Here is a 21,747-nt window from a genome sequence, read left to right on the forward strand (position 1 = left end):
CGTCCTGGAATTCTCCTGGAACTCCCTCCCCTCTCAGCCTCTCAAGGTTTCCTCCAGCGTGTCGGTTCCCACAGACCAGACCTTTGGTCTGACACCTGACAGTCCAGATGCCACGCATGCTGCCGCGTGGCGGCGGTGTCACGGCTCGGGACAAGAGGAGGCCCCACGGTGCGGGCTGGGGCGCCAGGCACCGCGACGGGCGCTGAGGGTGGGGGTGATCCCCCGGACCGCCGCCGCGCTCCCAGAAAGGGGACAGAACAAGAGGCAAAAAACAAAAAAAACAAAAGCCTACGGCGCCCGGTATTCCCGGGCGGTCTCCCATCCAAGTACTAACCAGGCCCGACCCTGCTTAGCTTCGGAGATCAGACGAGACCGGGCGCGTTCAGGCCGGCTTGGCCGGAGACGGTGGAGGGCGCCCCTGCCCCGCTCAAGAAGCCGAGCCTCTCTGCGCTTCCCCTCGCCGGCCGGGTCCGGCGGGCAACGCGGGACTGGGGAGAGGGGCGGGGCGGCGTGGGGGGCTGTCCACACACACACACACACACACACACACGCGCGCGCGCGCGCGAGATGGGCCTCCACGGGTGGACCCGCCAAGGTGGAGACCTTCCAGCCCCCCTCCTCTCCTCGCCTCGCCTCCTTCACCTACCCGCCCCCCACCCCCAGCGCGCCGCCGCTGCTGACTGCGCACGCGCGCGCGGGGCGCTCGACCTTTGCCCCCAGCCAGGGGCCGCCCTCCCCCACAAACCCTTTCAGCTGTGCCCCCCGCCCTGTGCGTGGGCTGCCGCCTATTCCCCAGGGCCAGGACTGGGGCACAGCGCATGGGGGAGGGGAGCGAGTGTAGGGGCGTCTCTCGGGATGTGTCCCATGGGTGGGGTGGGGTGGGGTGGGGTGGTTTGGGGGGCTCTGAAGAAATCAATCCCCTCCGTCTCCTCCCTCTGGAAAACCCCCAAGCCCTTGGAGAACTGCGGGCACCGCTACCGTGGGGGCCGGACCCTGCTCTGTGTCCTTCTCTGGCCCGGTCCAAGGGGCCTGGGCCTGGCCCGGGGTGGATTGGACCCCAACCACCCCGGGGTGTGGACTTGCTAAAAATGGGCGATGAGCTATTGGATTCGAGCTTCATCTGGGTCATTTCACTAATGAATGCACCGAAAAGAGTTTCCTAATACATCTGTGAGGGTGGCAACTGAAAGAGAAATTTAAAGCTGACAGAATAGGCGAGGAAAGGCACAGGAGATTTCCAAACCCAGTAAGGAAGCCTTTCCCGAAATGGAAGAAAGAAAGGAGCAAATGAAAACACCGGTAGCCCGCCGGGGTCAGAGTCTGCTCCTTAGAGAAAGTACCCTGACCAGGTTCACCCGTGGGTGGGTGGCGAGCTAGCGGCATTCAGAAGAGCGAGGCCCACAGTCTGTGCAGAAGACACCTGCACTCGGGCGTGTGTGGCGGCTCGATTCACAAGCAGCTCAGATGTTAAACCAAGGAGAAGCCAGGGAGTTCCCAACGCCCCAGGTGTCCTCAGCCCACGACTGGCTGCTGTGAAAATGCGAAGCCCGGGTCCCGGTCTCAGAGCAGGACAACCAGGAGGTGTGATGTACACCCCGGGGTTCCCAGGAGGATCAGGCTGAAGCTTGGACTTGGCCTCAAAGTGTCCCCTCGCCTGGCCACCCCCTTCCCCTTCCTGCTCCTCTACTCCTGGTGCCCCTCCACCCAGGGGCCAGACCTTAAACAGTCACCCGCAAGAGAATCCTGGTCCCAAAGAAGCCTTCTGGGGGACCCGTGCTGAGAGAGGTTGTGGGCATGGCCCGCTGGGGCTCTGCCCGACCCAGGGCTGGGAGATGCAACCTCCCAGCTCTGGGTCCCTGCAGGAAGTGTCGGCAAGAACAGGGCCAGTCCTCCAAAGGCCCAGGTGCAGGGAGCCCAGGCCAAGCAGCCTGTGGAAGAAGCCACATGCCGTGCCACCCCGGGAACACGACTGTAGGTCACGGCCCCTGCCACCACCTCCTTCTCCTCCTCCTCCTCCTCCTCCTCCTCCTCCTCCTCTCCCCGACATGGAGCAGGGCTCAGAGACACCTCAGACGCTGCTAGCAAAGTCCAAAGGGCATCGGTTGCTCCTCCAAAGCGCACCCCCGACCCCCAGCAGGCCGCGTTGTCCAGCCAGCCCCTGGGCCTCCCCGGGGTGCCCGGCACAAAAGTGCAGACACCCACCTGACTGGCAATATCAGCTTGAGGACGTTTCTGCCACTCTAAGGACCCGCAGGCCAGCTGGGCCTCCGGGCAGGACAGAGAGCCCCGGAATCCGACGCGGAGAGCTGGGTGTACGTCCCCACCAGGAGGCGGTCCCCACCTCCACGGCTCTCCCCTTGCGGGGAGCGGCAGCCGCAGGGCCTCAGAGAAGACACCAGGCTGGGCCCCCGCGGCACAGTGGGGGCACGTGCCCCGCGCGCGACTTAGCGAGGGCTGCGCGAGACTGCTGCGGCCGCCCTGCTGCCGGGTTCCTGGAGGGCTTCCTGGAAGCAGCGTCCACACCAAGCCCTTGGAAGGCCCAGGCGACGGAGGAGCCCGTCAGGCAGGGGCCGAGGTGGGGAGGAGCGAGTCAGGCAGGGGCCAAGGTGATGGGCCGGGCGGGGAGGAGCGTGTCACGCAGGGGCAGAGGACGGTGACAGGCCGGGCGGGAAGGAGCCGGTCAGGCAGGGGACCAGGACAGTGACGGGCCTGGCGGGGGAGGAGCGCCTCAGGCTGGGGCAGAGGAGACTGGGCTGGGTAGGGGTCAGGGTTACAGTTAGGGCGCCATTCACAATCGCAAAGATGTGGAAGCGCCCCGAGTGCCCATCGATCCACGGGTGCATTAATGAAATGTGGCGCGTGGACACCACGGAGTGCCGTTCAGCTATGAGGAACAGCGGTGAGAGGGGAGGGCACCTCTCGTGTTCTCCCGGCCAGAGCTGGAACCCGTTCCAGTAAGCCAAGTGTCCCAAGAACGGACACAAGAGCGCCACGTGCGCGCGCTCGCCAGCAGATTGGTAGGAACCGATGGACACCTAAGTGGACACAGAGGAATCGCCTTCATCGGGTGGGTGTCGGGCGGGCGTGGGGAGGGGATGGGCGTGCACATCCATTAGGAATGGGGTGGGTGCGCACCAACCGGGGCATGGGCGCACTTGAAGCTCTGACCCGAGGGGGGAGGCGGGGACAGGGCGATGCAGCTGACCTTAACATTGGTACCCCCACCATACGCTGGGAGAAAATGAGAAATAAATGAATCAGAAAACGGGGGGGAGGGGGGCACGGGCAATACATGTCACCTCAATACGTGGACTCCCATGATCTGCTCGGAAAGAGAGAGAAAAGGAAATGTAATCATAGAGATAAGAGACACCTTTTCAGAAAATGAATCCGAAAAGAAAAGTAAAATGAGGCCTGTGGAGCAGGTCTGCGTGTGACTCCGGATCCCCCAACCTCCAGTGCCACCACCAAAGATTCCTACGTGTAGCCCGTAGAACCCCAAAAGCAACGGGACGAGTTCTGGTCACATACTCGCTCAAAATGACGTCCTGGAATTCTCCTGGAACTCCCTCCCCTCTCAGCCTCTCAAGGTTTCCTCCAGCGTGTCGGTTCCCACAGACCAGACCTTTGGTCTGACACCTGACAGTCCAGATGCCACGCATGCTGCCGCGTGGCGGCGGTGTCACGGCTCGGGACAAGAGGAGGCCCCACGGTGCGGGCTGGGGCGCCAGGCACCGCGACGGGCGCTGAGGGTGGGGGTGATCCCCCGGACCGCCGCCGCGCTCCCAGAAAGGGGACAGAACAAGAGGCAAAAAACAAAAAAAACAAAAGCCTACGGCGCCCGGTATTCCCGGGCGGTCTCCCATCCAAGTACTAACCAGGCCCGACCCTGCTTAGCTTCGGAGATCAGACGAGACCGGGCGCGTTCAGGCCGGCTTGGCCGGAGGCGGTGGAGGGCGCCCCTGCCCCGCTCAAGAAGCCGAGCCTCTCTGCGCTTCCCCTCGCCGGCCGGGTCCGGCGGGCAACGCGGGACTGGGGAGAGGGGCGGGGCGGCGTGGGGGGCTGTCCACACACACACACACACACACACACACACACGCGCGCGCGCGCGCGCGCGCGAGATGGGCCTCCACGGGTGGACACGCCAAGGTGGAGACCTTCCAGCCCCCCTCCTCTCCTCGCCTCGCCTCCTTCACCTACCCGCCCCCCACCCCCAGCGCGCCGCCGCTGCTGACTGCGCACGCGCGCGCGGGGCGCTCGACCTTTGCCCCCAGCCAGGGGCCGCCCTCCCCCACAAACCCTTTCAGCTGTGCCCCCCGCCCTGTGCGTGGGCTGCCGCCTATTCCCCAGGGCCAGGGTGGGGCACAGCGCATGGGGGAGGGGAGCGAGTGTAGGGGCGTCTCTCGGGATGTGTCCCATGGGTGGGGTGGGGTGGGGTGGGGTGGTTTGGGGGGCTCTGAAGAAATCAATCCCCTCCGTCTCCTCCCTCTGGAAAACCCCCAAGCCCTTGGAGAACTGCGGGCACCGCTACCGTGGGGGCCGGACCCTGCTCTGTGTCCTTCTCTGGCCCGGTCCAAGGGGCCTGGGCCTGGCCCGGGGTGGATCGGACCCCAACCACCCCGGGGTGTGGACTTGCTAAAAATCGGCGATGAGCTATTGGATTCGAGCTTCATCTGGGTCATTTCACTAATGAATGCACCGAAAAGAGTTTCCTAATACATCTGTGAGGGTGGCAACTGAAAGAGAAATTTAAAGCTGACAGAATAGGCGAGGAAAGGCACAGGAGATTTCCAAACCCAGTAAGGAAGCCTTTCCCGAAATGGAAGAAAGAAAGGAGCAAACGAAAACACCGGTAGCCCGCCGGGGTCAGAGTCTGCTCCTTAGAGAAAGTACCCTGACCAGGTTCACCCGTGGGTGGGTGGCGAGCTAGCGGCATTCAGAAGAGCGAGGCCCGCAGTCTGTGCGGAAGACACCTGCACTCGGGCGTGTGTGGCGGCACGATTCACAAGCAGCTCAGATGTTAAACCAAGGAGAAGCCAGGGAGTTCCCGACGCCCCAGGTGTCCTCAGCCCACGACTGGCTGCTGTGAAAATGCGAAGCCCGGGTCCCGGTCTCAGAGCAGTTCAACCAGGAGGTGTGATGTACACCCCGGGGTTCCCAGGAGGATCAGGCTGAAGCTTGGACTTGGCCTCAAAGTGTCCCCTCGCCTGGCCACCCCCTTCCCCTTCCTGCTCCTCTACTCCTGGTGCCCCTCCACCCAGGGGCCAGACCTTAAACAGTCACCCGCAAGAGAATCCTGGTCCCAAAGAAGCCTTCTGGGGGACCCGTGCTGAGAGAGGTTGTGGGCATGGCCCGCTGGGGCTCTGCCCGACCCAGGGCTGGGAGATGCAACCTCCCAGCTCTGGGTCCCTGCAGGAAGTGTCGGCAAGAACAGGGCCAGTCCTCCAAAGGCCCAGGTGCAGGGAGCCCAGGCCAAGCAGCCTGTGGAAGAAGCCACATGCCGTGCCACCCCGGGAACACGACTGTAGGTCACGGCCCCTGCCACCTCCTCCTCCTCCTCCTCCTCCTCTCCCCGACATGGAGCAGGGCTCAGAGACACCTCAGACGCTGCTAGCAAAGTCCAAAGGGCATCGGTTGCTCCTCCAAAGCGCACCCCCGACCCCCAGCAGGCCGCGTTGTCCAGCCAGCCCCTGGGCCTCCCCGGGGTGCCCGGCACAAAAGTGCAGACACCCACCTGACTGGCAATATCAGCTTGAGGACGTTTCTGCCACTCTAAGGACCCGCAGGCCAGCTGGGCCTCCGGGCAGGACAGAGAGCCCCGGAATCCGACGCGGAGAGCTGGGTGTACGTCCCCACCAGGAGGCGGTCCCCACCTCCACGGCTCTCCCCTTGCGGGGAGCGGCAGCCGCAGGGCCTCAGAGAAGACACCAGGCTGGGCCCCCGCGGCACAGTGGGGGCACGTGCCCCGCGCGCGACTTAGCGAGGGCTGCGCGAGACTGCTGCGGCCGCCCTGCTGCCGGGTTCCTGGAGGGCTTCCTGGAAGCAGCGTCCACACCAAGCCCTTGGAAGGCCCAGGCGACGGAGGAGCCCGTCAGGCAGGGGCCGAGGTGGGGAGGAGCGAGTCAGGCAGGGGCCAAGGTGATGGGCCGGGCGGGGAGGAGCGTGTCACGCAGGGGCAGAGGACGGTGACAGGCCGGGCGGGAAGGAGCCGGTCAGGCAGGGGACCAGGACAGTGACGGGCCTGGCGGGGGAGGAGCGCCTCAGGCTGGGGCAGAGGAGACTGGGCTGGGTAGGGGTCAGGGTTACAGTTAGGGCGCCATTCACAATCGCAAAGATGTGGAAGCGCCCCGAGTGCCCATCGATCCACGGGTGCATTAATGAAATGTGGCGCGTGGACACCACGGAGTGCCGTTCAGCTATGAGGAACAGCGGTGAGAGGGGAGGGCACCTCTCGTGTTCTCCCGGCCAGAGCTGGAACCCGTTCCAGTAAGCCAAGTGTCCCAAGAACGGACACAAGAGCGCCACGTGCGCGCGCTCGCCAGCAGATTGGTAGGAACCGATGGACACCTAAGTGGACACAGAGGAATCGCCTTCATCGGGTGGGTGTCGGGCGGGCGTGGGGAGGGGATGGGCGTGCACATCCATTAGGAATGGGGTGGGTGCGCACCAACCGGGGCATGGGCGCACTTGAAGCTCTGACCCGAGGGGGGAGGCGGGGACAGGGCGATGCAGCTGACCTTAACATTGGTACCCCCACCATACGCTGGGAGAAAATGAGAAATAAATGAATCAGAAAACGGGGGGGAGGGGGGCACGGGCAATACATGTCACCTCAATACGTGGACTCCCATGATCTGCTCGGAAAGAGAGAGAAAAGGAAATGTAATCATAGAGATAAGAGACACCTTTTCAGAAAATGAATCCGAAAAGAAAAGTAAAATGAGGCCTGTGGAGCAGGTCTGCGTGTGACTCCGGATCCCCCAACATCCAGTGCCACCACCAAAGATTCCTACGTGTAGCCCGTAGAACCCCAAAAGCAACGGGACGAGTTCTGGTCACATACTCGCTCAAAATGACGTCCTGGAATTCTCCTGGAACTCCCTCCCCTCTCAGCCTCTCAAGGTTTCCTCCAGCGTGTCGGTTCCCACAGACCAGACCTTTGGTCTGACACCTGACAGTCCAGATGCCACGCATGCTGCCGCGTGGCGGCGGTGTCACGGCTCGGGACAAGAGGAGGCCCCACGGTGCGGGCTGGGGCGCCAGGCACCGCGACGGGCGCTGAGGGTGGGGGTGATCCCCCGGACCGCCGCCGCGCTCCCACAAAGGGGACAGAACAAGAGGCAAAAAACAAAAAAAACAAAAGCCTACGGCGCCCGGTATTCCCGGGCGGTCTCCCATCCAAGTACTAACCAGGCCCGACCCTGCTTAGCTTCGGAGATCAGACGAGACCGGGCGCGTTCAGGCCGGCTTGGCCGGAGGCGGTGGAGGGCGCCCCTGCCCCGCTCAAGAAGCCGAGCCTCTCTGCGCTTCCCCTCGCCGGCCGGGTCCGGCGGGCAACGCGGGACTGGGGAGAGGGGCGGGGCGGCGTGGGGGGCTGTCCACATACACACACACACACACACGCGCGCGCGCGCGCGCGCGCGAGATGGGCCTCCACGGGTGGACCCGCCAAGGTGGAGACCTTCCAGCCCCCCTCCTCTCCTCGCCTCGCCTCCTTCACCTACCCGCCCCCCACCCCCAGCGCGCCGCCGCTGCTGACTGCGCACGCGCGCGCGCGCGCGCGCGCGCGCGCGGGGCTCTCGACCTTTGCCCCCAGCCAGGGGCCGCCCTCCCCCACAAACCCTTTCAGCTGTGCCCCCCGCCCTGTGCGTGGGCTGCCGCCTATTCCCCAGGGCCAGGGTGGGGCACAGCGCATGGGGGAGGGGAGCGAGTGTAGGGGCGTCTCTCGGGATGTGTCCCATGGGTGGGGTGGGGTGGGGTGGGGTGGTTTGGGGGGCTCTGAAGAAATCAATCCCCTCCGTCTCCTCCCTCTGGAAAACCCCCAAGCCCTTGGAGAACTGCGGGCACCGCTACCGTGGGGGCCGGACCCTGCTCTGTGTCCTTCTCTGGCCCGGTCCAAGGGGCCTGGGCCTGGCCCGGGGTGGATCGGACCCCAACCACCCCGGGGTGTGGACTTGCTAAAAATCGGCGATGAGCTATTGGATTCGAGCTTCATCTGGGTCATTTCACTAATGAATGCACCGAAAAGAGTTTCCTAATACATCTGTGAGGGTGGCAACTGAAAGAGAAATTTAAAGCTGACAGAATAGGCGAGGAAAGGCACAGGAGATTTCCAAACCCAGTAAGGAAGCCTTTCCCGAAATGGAAGAAAGAAAGGAGCAAACGAAAACACCGGTAGCCCGCCGGGGTCAGAGTCTGCTCCTTAGAGAAAGTACCCTGACCAGGTTCACCCGTGGGTGGGTGGCGAGCTAGCGGCATTCAGAAGAGCGAGGCCCGCAGTCTGTGCGGAAGACACCTGCACTCGGGCGTGTGTGGCGGCTCGATTCACAAGCAGCTCAGATGTTAAACCAAGGAGAAGCCAGGGAGTTCCCGACGCCCCAGGTGTCCTCAGCCCACGACTGGCTGCTGTGAAAATGCGAAGCCCGGGTCCCGGTCTCAGAGCAGGACAACCAGGAGGTGTGATGTACACCCCGGGGTTCCCAGGAGGATCAGGCTGAAGCTTGGACTTGGCCTCAAAGTGTCCCCTCGCCTGGCCACCCCCTTCCCCTTCCTGCTCCTCTACTCCTGGTGCCCCTCCACCCAGGGGCCAGACCTTAAACAGTCACCCGCAAGAGAATCCTGGTCCCAAAGAAGCCTTCTGGGGGACCCGTGCTGAGAGAGGTTGTGGGCATGGCCCGCTGGGGCTCTGCCCGACCCAGGGCTGGGAGATGCAACCTCCCAGCTCTGGGTCCCTGCAGGAAGTGTCGGCAAGAACAGGGCCAGTCCTCCAAAGGCCCAGGTGCAGGGAGCCCAGGCCAAGCAGCCTGTGGAAGAAGCCACATGCCGTGCCACCCCGGGAACACGACTGTAGGTCACGGCCCCTGCCACCTCCTCCTCCTCCTCCTCCTCCTCTCCCCGACATGGAGCAGGGCTCAGAGACACCTCAGACGCTGCTAGCAAAGTCCAAAGGGCATCGGTTGCTCCTCCAAAGCGCACCCCCGACCCCCAGCAGGCCGCGTTGTCCAGCCAGCCCCTGGGCCTCCCCGGGGTGCCCGGCACAAAAGTGCAGACACCCACCTGACTGGCAATATCAGCTTGAGGACGTTTCTGCCACTCTAAGGACCCGCAGGCCAGCTGGGCCTCCGGGCAGGACAGAGAGCCCCGGAATCCGACGCGGAGAGCTGGGTGTACGTCCCCACCAGGAGGCGGTCCCCACCTCCACGGCTCTCCCCTTGCGGGGAGCGGCAGCCGCAGGGCCTCAGAGAAGACACCAGGCTGGGCCCCCGCGGCACAGTGGGGGCACGTGCCCCGCGCGCGACTTAGCGAGGGCTGCGCGAGACTGCTGCGGCCGCCCTGCTGCCGGGTTCCTGGAGGGCTTCCTGGAAGCAGCGTCCACACCAAGCCCTTGGAAGGCCCAGGCGACGGAGGAGCCCGTCAGGCAGGGGCCGAGGTGGGGAGGAGCGAGTCAGGCAGGGGCCAAGGTGATGGGCCGGGCGGGGAGGAGCGTGTCACGCAGGGGCAGAGGACGGTGACAGGCCGGGCGGGAAGGAGCCGGTCAGGCAGGGGACCAGGACAGTGACGGGCCTGGCGGGGGAGGAGCGCCTCAGGCTGGGGCAGAGGAGACTGGGCTGGGTAGGAGTCAGGGTTACAGTTAGGGCGCCATTCACAATCGCAAAGATGTGGAAGCGCCCCGAGTGCCCATCGATCCACGGGTGCATCAATGAAATGTGGCGCGTGGACACCACGGAGTGCCGTTCAGCTATGAGGAACAGCGGTGAGAGGGCACCTCTCGTGTTCTCCCGGCCAGAGCTGGAACCCGTTCCAGTAAGCCAAGTGTCCCAAGAACGGACACAAGAGCGCCACGTGCGCGCGCTCGCCAGCAGATTGGTAGGAACCGATGGACACCTAAGTGGACACAGAGGAATCGCCTTCATCGGGTGGGTGTCGGGCGGGCGTGGGGAGGGGATGGGCGTGCACATCCATTAGGAATGGGGTGGGTGCGCACCAACCGGGGCATGGGCGCACTTGAAGCTCTGACCCGAGGGGGGAGGCGGGGACAGGGCGATGCAGCTGACCTTAACATTGGTACCCCCACCATACGCTGGGAGAAAATGAGAAATAAATGAATCAGAAAACGGGGGGGAGGGGGGCACGGGCAATACATGTCACCTCAATACGTGGACTCCCATGATCTGCTCGGAAAGAGAGAGAAAAGGAAATGTAATCATAGAGATAAGAGACACCTTTTCAGAAAATGAATCCGAAAAGAAAAGTAAAATGAGGCCTGTGGAGCAGGTCTGCGTGTGACTCCGGATCCCCCAACATCCAGTGCCACCACCAAAGATTCCTACGTGTAGCCCGTAGAACCCCAAAAGCAACGGGACGAGTTCTGGTCACATACTCGCTCAAAATGACGTCCTGGAATTCTCCTGGAACTCCCTCCCCTCTCAGCCTCTCAAGGTTTCCTCCAGCGTGTCGGTTCCCACAGACCAGACCTTTGGTCTGACACCTGACAGTCCAGATGCCACGCATGCTGCCGCGTGGCGGCGGTGTCACGGCTCGGGACAAGAGGAGGCCCCACGGTGCGGGCTGGGGCGCCAGGCACCGCGACGGGCGCTGAGGGTGGGGGTGATCCCCCGGACCGCCGCCGCGCTCCCAGAAAGGGGACAGAACAAGAGGCAAAAAACAAAAAAAACAAAAGCCTACGGCGCCCGGTATTCCCGGGCGGTCTCCCATCCAAGTACTAACCAGGCCCGACCCTGCTTAGCTTCGGAGATCAGACGAGACCGGGCGCATTCAGGCCGGCTTGGCCGGAGGCGGTGGAGGGCGCCCCTGCCCCGCTCAAGAAGCCGAGCCTCTCTGCGCTTCCCCTCGCCGGCCGGGTCCGGCGGGCAACGCGGGACTGGGGAGAGGGGCGGGGCGGCGTGGGGGGCTGTCCACACACACACACACACACACACACACACACACACACGCGCGCGCGCGCGCGAGATGGGCCTCCACGGGTGGACCCGCCAATGTGGAGACCTTCCAGCCCCCCTCCTCTCCTCGCCTCGCCTCCTTCACCTACCCGCCCCCCACCCCCAGCGCGCCGCCGCTGCTGACTGCGCACGCGCGCGCGGGGCGCTCGACCTTTGCCCCCAGCCAGGGGCCGCCCTCCCCCACAAACCCTTTCAGCTGTGCCCCCCGCCCTGTGCGTGGGCTGCCGCCTATTCCCCAGGGCCAGGGCTGGGGCACAGCGCATGGGGGAGGGGAGCGAGTGTAGGGGCGTCTCTCGGGATGTGTCCCATGGGTGGGGTGGGGTGGGGTGGGGTGGTTTGGGGGGCTCTGAAGAAATCAATCCCCTCCGTCTCCTCCCTCTGGAAAACCCCCAAGCCCTTGGAGAACTGCGGGCACCGCTACCGTGGGGGCCGGACCCTGCTCTGTGTCCTTCTCTGGCCCGGTCCAAGGGGCCTGGGCCTGGCCCGGGGTGGATTGGACCCCAACCACCCCGGGGTGTGGACTTGCTAAAAATCGGCGATGAGCTATTGGATTCGAGCTTCATCTGGGTCATTGCACTAATGAATGCACCGAAAAGAGTTTCCTAATACATCTGTGAGGGTGGCAACTGAAAGAGAAATTTAAAGCTGACAGAATAGGCGAGGAAAGGCACAGGAGATTTCCAAACCCAGTAAGGAAGCCTTTCCCGAAATGGAAGAAAGAAAGGAGCAAATGAAAACACCGGTAGCCCGCCGGGGTCAGAGTCTGCTCCTTAGAGAAAGTACCCTGACCAGGTTCACCCGTGGGTGGGTGGCGAGCTAGCGGCATTCAGAAGAGCGAGGCCCACAGTCTGTGCAGAAGACACCTGCACTCGGGCGTGTGTGGCGGCTCGATTCACAAGCAGCTCAGATGTTAAACCAAGGAGAAGCCAGGGAGTTCCCAACGCCCCAGGTGTCCTCAGCCCACGACTGGCTGCTGTGAAAATGCGAAGCCCGGGTCCCGGTCTCAGAGCAGGACAACCAGGAGGTGTGATGTACACCCCGGGGTTCCCAGGAGGATCAGGCTGAAGCTTGGACTTGGCCTCAAAGTGTCCCCTCGCCTGGCCACCCCCTTCCCCTTCCTGCTCCTCTACTCCTGGTGCCCCTCCACCCAGGGGCCAGACCTTAAACAGTCACCCGCAAGAGAATCCTGGTCCCAAAGAAGCCTTCTGGGGGACCCGTGCTGAGAGAGGTTGTGGGCATGGCCCGCTGGGGCTCTGCCTGACCCAGGGCTGGGAGATGCAACCTCCCAGCTCTGGGTCCCTGCAGGAAGTGTCGGCAAGAACAGGGCCAGTCCTCCAAAGGCCCAGGTGCAGGGAGCCCAGGCCAAGCAGCCTGTGGAAGAAGCCACATGCCGTGCCACCCCGGGAACACGACTGTAGGTCACGGCCCCTGCCACCACCTCCTTTTCCTCCTCCTCCTCCTCCTCCTCCTCCTCCTCCTCCTCTCCCCGACATGGAGCAGGGCTCAGAGACACCTCAGACGCTGCTAGCAAAGTCCAAAGGGCATCGGTTGCTCCTCCAAAGCGCACCCCCGACCCCCAGCAGGCCGCGTTGTCCAGCCAGCCCCTGGGCCTCCCCGGGGTGCCCGGCACAAAAGTGCAGACACCCACCTGACTGGCAATATCAGCTTGAGGACGTTTCTGCCACTCTAAGGACCCGCAGGCCAGCTGGGCCTCCGGGCAGGACAGAGAGCCCCGGAATCCGACGCGGAGAGCTGGGTGTACGTCCCCACCAGGAGGCGGTCCCCACCTCCACGGCTCTCCCCTTGCGGGGAGCGGCAGCCGCAGGGCCTCAGAGAAGACACCAGGCTGGGCCCCCGCGGCACAGTGGGGGCACGTGCCCCGCGCGCGACTTAGCGAGGGCTGCGCGAGACTGCTGCGGCCGCCCTGCTGCCGGGTTCCTGGAGGGCTTCCTGGAAGCAGCGTCCACACCAAGCCCTTGGAAGGCCCAGGCGACGGAGGAGCCCGTCAGGCAGGGGCCGAGGTGGGGAGGAGCGAGTCAGGCAGGGGCCAAGGTGATGGGCCGGGCGGGGAGGAGCGTGTCACGCAGGGGCAGAGGACGGTGACAGGCCGGGCGGGAAGGAGCCGGTCAGGCAGGGGACCAGGACAGTGACGGGCCTGGCGGGGGAGGAGCGCCTCAGGCTGGGGCAGAGGAGACTGGGCTGGGTAGGAGTCAGGGTTACAGTTAGGGCGCCATTCACAATCGCAAAGATGTGGAAGCGCCCCGAGTGCCCATCGATCCACGGGTGCATCAATGAAATGTGGCGCGTGGACACCACGGAGTGCCGTTCAGCTATGAGGAACAGCGGTGAGAGGGCACCTCTCGTGTTCTCCCGGCCAGAGCTGGAACCCGTTCCAGTAAGCCAAGTGTCCCAAGAACGGACACAAGAGCGCCACGTGCGCGCGCTCGCCAGCAGATTGGTAGGAACCGATGGACACCTAAGTGGACACAGAGGAATCGCCTTCATCGGGTGGGTGTCGGGCGGGCGTGGGGAGGGGATGGGCGTGCACATCCATTAGGAATGGGGTGGGTGCGCACCAACCGGGGCATGGGCGCACTTGAAGCTCTGACCCGAGGGGGGAGGCGGGGACAGGGCGATGCAGCTGACCTTAACATTGGTACCCCCACCATACGCTGGGAGAAAATGAGAAATAAATGAATCAGAAAACGGGGGGGAGGGGGGCACGGGCAATACATGTCACCTCAATACGTGGACTCCCATGATCTGCTCGGAAAGAGAGAGAAAAGGAAATGTAATCATAGAGATAAGAGACACCTTTTCAGAAAATGAATCCGAAAAGAAAAGTAAAATGAGGCCTGTGGAGCAGGTCTGCGTGTGACTCCGGATCCCCCAACATCCAGTGCCACCACCAAAGATTCCTACGTGTAGCCCGTAGAACCCCAAAAGCAACGGGACGAGTTCTGGTCACATACTCGCTCAAAATGACGTCCTGGAATTCTCCTGGAACTCCCTCCCCTCTCAGCCTCTCAAGGTTTCCTCCAGCGTGTCGGTTCCCACAGACCAGACCTTTGGTCTGACACCTGACAGTCCAGATGCCACGCATGCTGCCGCGTGGCGGCGGTGTCACGGCTCGGGACAAGAGGAGGCCCCACGGTGCGGGCTGGGGCGCCAGGCACCGCGACGGGCGCTGAGGGTGGGGGTGATCCCCCGGACCGCCGCCGCGCTCCCAGAAAGGGGACAGAACAAGAGGCAAAAAACAAAAAAAACAAAAGCCTACGGCACCCGGTATTCCCGGGCGGGCACCCATCCAAGTACTAACCAGGCCCCACCCTGCTTAGCTTCGGAGATCAGACGAGACCGGGCGCGTTCAGGCCGGCTTGGCCGGAGACGGTGGAGGGCGCCCCTGCCCCGCTCAAGAAGCCGAGCCTCTCTGCGCTTCCCCTCGCCGGCCGGGTCCGGCGGGCTCCGCGGGACTGGGGAGAGGGGCGGGGCGGCGTGGGGGCTGTCCACACACACACACACACACACACACACACGCGTGCGCGCGCGCGCGAGATGGGCCTCCACGGGTGGACCCGCCAAGGTGGAGACCTTCCAGCCCCCCTCCTCTCCTCGCCTCGCCTCCTTCACCTACCCGCCCCCCACCCCCAGCGCGCCGCCGCTGCTGACTGCGCACGCGCGCGCGGGGCGCTCGACCTTTGCCCCCAGCCAGGGGCCGCCCTCCCCCACAAACCCTTTCAGCTGTGCCCCCCGCCCTGTGCGTGGGCTGCCGCCTATTCCCCAGGGCCAGGGCTGGGGCACAGCGCATGGGGGAGGGGAGCGAGTGTAGGGGCGTCTCTCGGGATGTGTCCCATGGGTGGGGTGGGGTGGGGTGGGGTGGGGTGGGGTGGGGTGGTTTGGGGGGCTCTGAAGAAATCAATCCCCTCTGTCTCCTCCCTCTGGAAAACCCCCAAGCCCTTGGAGAACTGCGGGCACCGCTACCGTGGGGGCCGGACCCTGCTCTGTGTCCTTCTCTGGCCCGGTCCAAGGGGCCTGGGCCTGGCCCGGGGTGGATTGGACCCCAACCACCCCGGGGTGTGGACTTGCTAAAAATCGGCGATTAGCTATTGGATTCGAGCTTCATCTGGGTCATTTCACTAATGAATGCACCGAAAAGAGTTTCCTAATACATCTGTGAGGGTGGCAACTGAAAGAGAAATTTAAAGCTGACAGAATAGGCGAGGAAAGGCACAGGAGATTTCCAAACCCAGTAAGGAAGCCTTTCCCGAAATGGAAGAAAGAAAGGAGCAAATGAAAACACCGGTAGCCCGCCGGGGTCAGAGTCTGCTCATTAGAGAAAGTACCCTGACCAGGTTCACCCGTGGGTGGGTGGCGAGCTAGCGGCATTCAGAAGAGCGAGGCCCACAGTCTGTGCAGAAGACACCTGCACTCGGGCGTGTGTGGCGGCTCGATTCACAAGCAGCTCAGATGTTAAACCAAGGAGAAGCCAGGGAGTTCCCAACGCCCCAGGTGTCCTCAGCCCACGACTGGCTGCTGTGAAAATGCGAAGCCCGGGTCCCGGTCTCAGAGCAGGACAACCAGGAGGTGTGATGTACACCCCGGGGTTCCCAGGAGGATCAGGCTGAAGCTTGGACTTGGCCTCAAAGTGTCCCCTCGCCTGGCCACCCCCTTCCCCTTCCTGCTCCTCTACTCCTGGTGCCCCTCCACCCAGGGGCCAGACCTTAAACAGTCACCCGCAAGAGAATCCTGGTCCCAAAGAAGCCTTCTGGGGGACCCGTGCTGAGAGAGGTTGTGGGCATGGCCCGCTGGGGCTCTGCCCGACCCAGGTCTGGGAGATGCAACCTCCCAGCTCTGGGTCCCTGCAGGAAGTGTCGGCAAGAACAGGGCCAGTCCTCCAAAGGCCCAGGTGCAGGGAGCCCAGGCCAAGCAGCCTGTGGAAGAAGCCACATGCCGTGCCACCCCGGGAACACGACTGTAGGTCACGGCCCCTGCCACCTCCTCCTCCTCCTCCTCCTCCTCCTGCTCCTCCTCCTCTCCCCGACATGGAGCAGGGCTCAGAGACACCTCAGACGCTGCTAGCAAAGTCCAAAGGGCATCGGTTGCTCCTCCAAAGCGCACCCCCGACCCCCAGCAGGCCGCGTTGTCCAGCCAGCCCCTGGGCCTCCCCGGGGTGCCCGGCACAAAAGTGCAGACACCCACCTGACTGGCAATATCAGCTTGAGGACGTTTCTGCCACTCTAAGGACCCGCAGGCCAGCTGGGCCTCCGGGCAGGCAGGACAGAGAGCCCCGGAATCCGACGCGGCGGAGAGCTGGGTGTACGTCCCCACCAGGAGGCGGTCCCCACCTCCACGGCTCTCCCCTCGCGGGGAGCGGCAGCCGCAGGGCCTCAGAGAAGACACCAGGCTGGGCCCCCGCGGCACAGTGGGGGCACGTGCCCCGCGCGAGACTGCTGCGGCCGCCCTGCTGCCGGGTTCCTGGAGGGCTTCCTGGAAGCAGCGTCCACACCAAGCCCTTGGAAGGCCCAGGCGACGGAGGAGCCCGAGGTGGGGAGGAGCGAGTCAGGCAGGGGCCAAGGTGATGGGCCGGGCGGGGAGGAGCGTGTCACGCAGGGGCAGAGGACGGTGACAGGCCGGGCGGGAAGGAGCCGGTCAGGCAGGGGACCAGGACAGTGACGGGCCTGGCGGGGGAGGAGCGCCTCAGGCTGGGGCAGAGGAGACTGGGCTGGGTAGGGGTCAGGGTTACAGTTAGGGCGCCATTCACAATCGCAAAGATGTGGAAGCGCCCCGAGTGCCCATCGATCCACGGGTGCATTAATGAAATGTGGCGCGTGGACACCACGGAGTGCCGTTCAGCTATGAGGAACAGCGGTGAGAGGGCACCTCTCGTGTTCTCCCGGCCAGAGCTGGAACCCGTTCCAGTAAGCCAAGTGTCCCAAGAACGGACACAAGAGCGCCACGTGCGCGCGCTCGCCGGCAGATTGGTAGGAACCGATGGACACCTAAGTGGACACAGAGGAATCGCCTTCATCGGGTGGGTGTCGGGCGGGCGTGGGGAGGGGATGGGCGTGCACATCCATTAGGAATGGGGTGGGTGCGCACCAACCGGGGCATGGGCGCACTTGAAGCTCTGACCCGAGGGGGGAGGCGGGGACAGGGCGATGCAGCTGACCTTAACATTGGTACCCCCACCATACGCTGGGAGAAAATGAGAAATAAATGAATCAGAAAACGGGGGGGAGGGGGGCACGGGCAATACATGTCACCTCAATACGTGGACTCCCATGATCTGCTCGGAGAGAGAGAGAAAAGGAAATGTAATCATAGAGATAAGAGACACCTTTTCAGAAAATGAATCCGAAAAGAAAAGTAAAATGAGGCCTGTGGAGCAGGTCTGCGTGTGACTCCGGATCCCCCAACATCCAGTGCCACCACCAAAGATTCCTACGTGTAGCCCGTAGAACCCCAAAAGCAACGGGACGAGTTCTGGTCACATACTCGCTCAAAATGACGTCCTGGAATTCTCCTGGAACTCCCTCCCCTCTCAGCCTCTCAAGGTTTCCTCCAGCGTGTCGGTTCCCACAGACCAGACCTTTGGTCTGACACCTGACAGTCCAGATGCCACGCATGCTGCCGCGTGGCGGCGGTGTCACGGCTCGGGACAAGAGGAGGCCCCACGGTGCGGGCTGGGGCGCCAGGCACCGCGACGGGCGCTGAGGGTGGGGGTGATCCCCCGGACCGCCGCCGCGCTCCCAGAAAGGGGACAGAACAAGAGGCAAAAAACAAAAAAAACAAAAGCCTACGGCACCCGGTATTCCCGGGCGGTCTCCCATCCAAGTACTAACCAGGCCCGACCCTGCTTAGCTTCGGAGATCAGACGAGACCGGGCGCGTTCAGGCCGGCTTGGCCGGAGACGGTGGAGGGCGCCCCTGCCCCGCTCAAGAAGCCGAGCCTCTCTGCGCTTCCCCTCGCCGGCCGGGTCCGGCGGGCTCCGCGGGACTGGGGAGAGGGGCGGGGCGGCGTGGGGGGCTGTCCACACACACACACACACACACACACACACGCGTGCGCGCGCGCGCGAGATGGGCCTCCACGGGTGGACCCGCCAAGGTGGAGACCTTCCAGCCCCCCTCCTCTCCTCGCCTCGCCTCCTTCACCTACCCGCCCCCCACCCCCAGCGCGCCGCCGCTGCTGACTGCGCACGCGCGCGCGCGCGCGCGCGCGCGCGGGGCGCTCGACCTTTGCCCCCAGCCAGGGGCCGCCCTCCCCCACAAACCCTTTCAGCTGTGCCCCCCGCCCTGTGCGTGGGCTGCCGCCTATTCCCCAGGGCCAGGGCTGGGGCACAGCGCATGGGGGAGGGGAGCGAGTGTAGGGGCGTCTCTCGGGATGTGTCCCATGGGTGGGGTGGGGTGGGGTGGGGTGGGGTGGGGTGGGGTGGTTTGGGGGGCTCTGAAGAAATCAATCCCCTCTGTCTCCTCCCTCTGGAAAACCCCCAAGCCCTTGGAGAACTGCGGGCACCGCTACCGTGGGGGCCGGACCCTGCTCTGTGTCCTTCTCTGGCCCGGTCCAAGGGGCCTGGGCCTGGCCCGGGGTGGATTGGACCCCAACCACCCCGGGGTGTGGACTTGCTAAAAATCGGCGATTAGCTATTGGATTCGAGCTTCATCTGGGTCATTTCACTAATGAATGCACCGAAAAGAGTTTCCTAATACATCTGTGAGGGTGGCAACTGAAAGAGAAATTTAAAGCTGACAGAATAGGCGAGGAAAGGCACAGGAGATTTCCAAACCCAGTAAGGAAGCCTTTCCCGAAATGGAAGAAAGAAAGGAGCAAATGAAAACACCGGTAGCCCGCCGGGGTCAGAGTCTGCTCATTAGAGAAAGTACCCTGACCAGGTTCACCCGTGGGTGGGTGGCGAGCTAGCGGCATTCAGAAGAGCGAGGCCCACAGTCTGTGCAGAAGACACCTGCACTCGGGCGTGTGTGGCGGCTCGATTCACAAGCAGCTCAGATGTTAAACCAAGGAGAAGCCAGGGAGTTCCCAACGCCCCAGGTGTCCTCAGCCCACGACTGGCTGCTGTGAAAATGCGAAGCCCGGGTCCCGGTCTCAGAGCAGGACAACCAGGAGGTGTGATGTACACCCCGGGGTTCCCAGGAGGATCAGGCTGAAGCTTGGACTTGGCCTCAAAGTGTCCCCTCGCCTGGCCACCCCCTTCCCCTTCCTGCTCCTCTACTCCTGGTGCCCCTCCACCCAGGGGCCAGACCTTAAACAGTCACCCGCAAGAGAATCCTGGTCCCAAAGAAGCCTTCTGGGGGACCCGTGCTGAGAGAGGTTGTGGGCATGGCCCGCTGGGGCTCTGCCCGACCCAGGTCTGGGAGATGCAACCTCCCAGCTCTGGGTCCCTGCAGGAAGTGTCGGCAAGAACAGGGCCAGTCCTCCAAAGGCCCAGGTGCAGGGAGCCCAGGCCAAGCAGCCTGTGGAAGAAGCCACATGCCGTGCCACCCCGGGAACACGACTGTAGGTCACGGCCCCTGCCACCTCCTCCTCCTCCTCCTCCTGCTCCTCCTCCTCTCCCCGACATGGAGCAGGGCTCAGAGACACCTCAGACGCTGCTAGCAAAGTCCAAAGGGCATCGGTTGCTCCTCCAAAGCGCACCCCCGACCCCCAGCAGGCCGCGTTGTCCAGCCAGCCCCTGGGCCTCCCCGGGGTGCCCGGCACAAAAGTGCAGACACCCACCTGACTGGCAATATCAGCTTGAGGACGTTTCTGCCACTCTAAGGACCCGCAGGCCAGCTGGGCCTCCGGGCAGGCAGGACAGAGAGCCCCGGAATCCGACGCGGCGGAGAGCTGGGTGTACGTCCCCACCAGGAGGCGGTCCCCACCTCCACGGCTCTCCCCTCGCGGGGAGCGGCAGCCGCAGGGCCTCAGAGAAGACACCAGGCTGGGCCCCCGCGGCACAGTGGGGGCACGTGCCCCGCGCGAGACTGCTGCGGCCGCCCTGCTGCCGGGTTCCTGGAGGGCTTCCTGGAAGCAGCGTCCACACCAAGCCCTTGGAAGGCCCAGGCGACGGAGGAGCCCGAGGTGGGGAGGAGCGAGTCAGGCAGGGGCCAAGGTGATGGGCCGGGCGGGGAGGAGCGTGTCACGCAGGGGCAGAGGACGGTGACAGGCCGGGCGGGAAGGAGCCGGTCAGGCAGGGGACCAGGACAGTGACGGGCCTGGCGGGGGAGGAGCGCCTCAGGCTGGGGCAGAGGAGACTGGGCTGGGTAGGGGTCAGGGTTACAGTTAGGGCGCCATTCACAATCGCAAAGATGTGGAAGCGCCCCGAGTGCCCATCGATCCACGGGTGCATTAATGAAATGTGGCGCGTGGACACCACGGAGTGCCGTTCAGCTATGAGGAACAGCGGTGAGAGGGCACCTCTCGTGTTCTCCCGGCCAGAGCTGGAACCCGTTCCAGTAAGCCAAGTGTCCCAAGAACGGACACAAGAGCGCCACGTGCGCGCGCTCGCCGGCAGATTGGTAGGAACCGATGGACACCTAAGTGGACACAGAGGAATCGCCTTCATCGGGTGGGTGTCGGGCGGGCGTGGGGAGGGGATGGGCGTGCACATCCATTAGGAATGGGGTGGGTGCGCACCAACCGGGGCATGGGCGCACTTGAAGCTCTGACCCGAGGGGGGAGGCGGGGACAGGGCGATGCAGCTGACCTTAACATTGGTACCCCCACCATACGCTGGGAGAAAATGAGAAATAAATGAATCAGAAAACGGGGGGGAGGGGGGCACGGGCAATACATGTCACCTCAATACGTGGACTCCCATGATCTGCTCGGAGAGAGAGAGAAAAGGAAATGTAATCATAGAGATAAGAGACACCTTTTCAGAAAATGAATCCGAAAAGAAAAGTAAAATGAGGCCTGTGGAGCAGGTCTGCGTGTGACTCCGGATCCCCCAACATCCAGTGCCACCACCAAAGATTCCTACGTGTAGCCCGTAGAACCCCAAAAGCAACGGGACGAGTTCTGGTCACATACTCGCTCAAAATGACGTCCTGGAATTCTCCTGGAACTCCCTCCCCTCTCAGCCTCTCAAGGTTTCCTCCAGCGTGTCGGTTCCCACAGACCAGACCTTTGGTCTGACACCTGACAGTCCAGATGCCACGCATGCTGCCGCGTGGCGGCGGTGTCACGGCTCGGGACAAGAGGAGGCCCCACGGTGCGGGCTGGGGCGCCAGGCACCGCGACGGGCGCTGAGGGTGGGGGTGATCCCCCGGACCGCCGCCGCGCTCCCAGAAAGGGGACAGAACAAGAGGCAAAAAACAAAAAAAACAAAAGCCTACGGCACCCGGTATTCCCGGGCGGGCTCCCATCCAAGTACTAACCAGGCCCGACCCTGCTTAGCTTCGGAGATCAGACGAGACCGGGCGCGTTCAGGCCGGCTTGGCCGGAGACGGTGGAGGGCGCCCCTGCCCCGCTCAAGAAGCCGAGCCTCTCTGCGCTTCCCCTCGCCGGCCGGGTCCGGCGGGCTCCGCGGGACTGGGGAGAGGGGCGGGGCGGCGTGGGGGGCTGTCCA

At 63.9% G+C, this 21,747-nt stretch overlaps 7 pseudogenes; all 7 read right to left on the reverse strand.

Annotated features, from left to right (window-relative positions):
- Window positions 1-285: 285 nt before the first annotated feature.
- Window positions 286-404, reverse strand: LOC142862848 (uncharacterized; annotated as a pseudogene).
- Window positions 405-3,829: 3,425 nt separating this feature from the next.
- On the reverse strand, window positions 3,830-3,948 carry LOC142862836 (uncharacterized; annotated as a pseudogene).
- A 3,413-nt stretch (window positions 3,949-7,361) lies between these two features.
- Window positions 7,362-7,480, reverse strand: LOC142862837 (uncharacterized; annotated as a pseudogene).
- A 3,418-nt stretch (window positions 7,481-10,898) lies between these two features.
- On the reverse strand, window positions 10,899-11,017 carry LOC142862824 (uncharacterized; annotated as a pseudogene).
- Window positions 11,018-14,450: 3,433 nt separating this feature from the next.
- LOC142862851 (uncharacterized) lies at window positions 14,451-14,569 on the reverse strand (annotated as a pseudogene).
- Window positions 14,570-17,973: 3,404 nt separating this feature from the next.
- On the reverse strand, window positions 17,974-18,092 carry LOC142862740 (uncharacterized; annotated as a pseudogene).
- Window positions 18,093-21,507: 3,415 nt separating this feature from the next.
- LOC142862860 (uncharacterized) lies at window positions 21,508-21,626 on the reverse strand (annotated as a pseudogene).
- Between the last annotated feature and the right edge of the window lie 121 nt (window positions 21,627-21,747).

The sequence above is a fragment of the Microcebus murinus genome, chromosome 20 (assembly GCF_040939455.1).
Source record: "Microcebus murinus isolate Inina chromosome 20, M.murinus_Inina_mat1.0, whole genome shotgun sequence".
In the NCBI taxonomy this organism is placed as follows: domain Eukaryota; kingdom Metazoa; phylum Chordata; class Mammalia; order Primates; family Cheirogaleidae; genus Microcebus; species Microcebus murinus.